A 3052-nucleotide genomic window follows, 5' to 3' on the forward strand; every position below is an offset into this window, starting at 1 on the left:
ATATAATTTAAAATTTCCTTCATCTTTAAAATAAAAAAAAAAAAAATGGCAATAATTATTATAATATATATGTTTAAATATATTACCATTCTCTACTATTTCTTTCATTTTTGAACAGAAAATAAATAATAATAAAAACGCAATCATTATTATTATTTTTTTAATATATCACCAGTCTCTACATCTATTTATCATAAACTTATTTTATATTTTAGACAAATTAGAACGGCTAGATTATTTTTTTGGCAATTTGCCTGACACGGTAAAATTATGCTTTTACAATGTAATCATATTAAGAGGTTTCCACGGAATGCCTCATTATACAGGCACTTTTACAGGCAGTAATAAGCAACAATGTTAAATGTTTTCGAGTTTTCGTTCCATAATTGCTAAGTTAAACATAGTTGAACATCAATAAAATATCTTTTATGAGACTGTAGTAGCAAATGTGTTACAATCCATCTGTACCCTTACCAGGAGTTTTAACGTTTCGACAAATATGACTGTTTTGGTATTTGTTTACGTATTTGCCCATGCAAATTCCAATCAGCGCCCCTAGCGGATTGTGTCAGAACTAGGAAATCGTATGGGCCACGTAAACAAATACCAAAACAGTCATATTTGTCGAAACGTAAAAACTCCTGGTAAGGGTACTGATAGTAAGTGACGCCTATGGACATCTGTAAGCATCTCTGTATAAAGCAGGCAGATGCGTCGTCACTCCTGAGGATCACCTCATAGGTAAGTCAGCCCAAATCCAAAATATTTTAAGGAATCATGAGATCTGCTTCACGCTAAATAGTTCGAAAAGGAGTACCACCTTTAAATTGTGGTGTGACGAGTGTGGAAAACATAGAATTTAAGAGTTTATTAATTGAGTTAATTTTTAGTAATTTGGGAATTGAAGTTATGGTATTTATTTTGAGATTTATCGGAATCAACATAAAATCCATGTTATAGGCAATTCGATTAAATTTACAGGCAGTAGAAGATACTACGTAATATATGACATTACAAGAAAATGTCGCCTCTGAATACTTTATGATCTAAGAACCTTGCGTCCGCTTTTTTCGTTTTGCCCTGAATTTTTTATGGGGTAATAGGCTATCAAATTGTCAGAAATGCCTTTACGACTCAGCTGTTAAGCTGCGGGATTAAAGGAGTGGAACGTTCTGCGGGAGGGATTTTGTGCGATCCTCTACCAGATGTGTCGACTATTGTTTCTGATTAGGAATTGAACCTTTATTTAACTGTAGTTCTCGTGTAATAGTATTAAATGATTATATAAAGTAGAATAGAAATAAAATTGATTTAATTGTCTTTGTTCAGTATGAGGGGGCTTCAGGTTTATCTACTCAGTAAAAACGAATTCGAACTTTCTATCGTGTGCGAAGAACAATTTATTTCAAAGTGACAACGGCATCCGCATCGGCTTCTTTCAATATGTAGGCAGACGCTCACTAGATGGCGCTACCGGTACCGTTTCTGAACATGCCCCCGGCCTTGGAAGAACCCTCTTCCAACGGTATGTCATCCTTCACTGGTGCGGCATTCTCCGTTGGTGTGGCATCCTCTGATGATGTAGCATCTTCCATTGGTAAAGCGCATATCTTCGAAAATGGCCTCCGGACAGGCCCCATTGAAGTTGTAATTTCGGCGACACGAGACACTCCGTCAGCACCCGGGAACACTCGATTAACTCGGCCGAGACGCCATTTGAGGGGTGGTAGATTGTCCTCTTTGACTAGAACCAAACTACCCAAAATAATGTCGTCCTTCTTCAATTTCCATTTGGTTCTGATCTGAAGCTCCGAAATGTACTCTCTGGACCAGCGACGCCAGAAATGTTGCCGCAGCTGCTCCATACGACGATAGCGAGACAGTCGCGACGGGGTTACGTCTTCCACGTCTTCTGCAGGCAGCGCAGTTAACGGTCGGCCTAGAAGGAAGTGACCAGGCGTAAGTGGAGTCAAATCGGTAGGATCAGTGGATAAGGGTGATAGAGGGCGAGAATTAAGAATGGCCTCGATTTGTGCAAGAACCGTGCTAAATTCTTCAAAGGTCAAATTAGCATTACCTACGATGCGTCGTATATGATATTTAACCGACCTTATCCCACTCTCCCATAGGCCTCCAAAGTGTGGTGAGTATGGGGGAATAAAATGGAATTGAATTCCATCATTAGAAGCAAAATCGACTATTTGTTTGTTATTATTTGACAAAACTGAAGAGATTTCTCTAGCAGCACCCACAAAATTTTTACCATTATCCGAATAAACAGCATTCGGCTTACCCCGTCTGCTGATAAAACGTTTAAGTGCTAAAATATAGTCGTCAGTAGACAGACTGGTAACTAGCTCCAAATGCACGGCCTTGGTAAGAAAACATATAAAAAGACATATATAACCTTTTACTAACCTGGAACCTCTGCCTTTTCGATTTAAAATCATCACAGGTCCCGCGTAATCCACACCAGTTCGTTCAAATGGAAACCCGGGGTCCAAACGATTAGCTGGTAAGTTTCCCATTATTGGGGTTAAAGTCCTGCCCTTTATACGGGTACAAGTGATACATTCACGCACTACTTTCCTAACTAGGTTTCTTGCACTCAACAACCAAAAAAAATCACGTAAACTGGATAATAGCAACTGAGGACCGGCGTGAAGTAACCGCAAGTGTTCATGCCTAACTAGTAAAACTGATAATGGATGTTTGCTACAAACCGGCTATACGATTCATTTCCTTAGCGTTTGTTTTAATAGGTAGATTATTATTACTTAAACACCTGTATACGTCCGGAAAGGATTCACTCTGCGCGCATTTAACTAGCAAGCATTGCGATCTATTTAACTCGTCCACAGTTAAGACACCGGTGTGCGGAATGAATTTGTCGCTGCAATCGAAGCGGCTACGTAGGTTATTTATAAAGCGTAGTACATACGCCCATACACGTTTAAGTTTAATAAAAGACGAATATTTATTGAATTGTATTAAATTACAAGATTGAACACAAACATGATTTAACGTTTGACCTTTTAATTCAGGTAAATTA

The 3052-nt window shown here is 38.4% G+C and overlaps 1 long non-coding RNA gene across 1 annotated transcript; it reads right to left on the reverse strand.

The window, feature by feature from the left end:
* Nucleotides 1-1376: 1376 nt before the first annotated feature.
* On the reverse strand, nt 1377-2660 carry LOC140754814 (uncharacterized). Its single transcript, XR_012103707.1, has 2 exons — nt 2419-2660; nt 1377-1939 (listed from the first exon to the last, which is right to left on the reverse strand). It is a non-coding gene; the product is annotated as an uncharacterized LOC140754814 (long non-coding RNA).
* Between the last annotated feature and the right edge of the window lie 392 nt (nt 2661-3052).

This window comes from Epargyreus clarus, unplaced genomic scaffold (assembly GCF_041222505.1).
Source record: "Epargyreus clarus isolate Ecla_fem2 unplaced genomic scaffold, WU_Ecla_fem_2.2 ptg000031l, whole genome shotgun sequence".
Taxonomy (NCBI): Eukaryota; Metazoa; Arthropoda; class Insecta; order Lepidoptera; family Hesperiidae; genus Epargyreus; species Epargyreus clarus.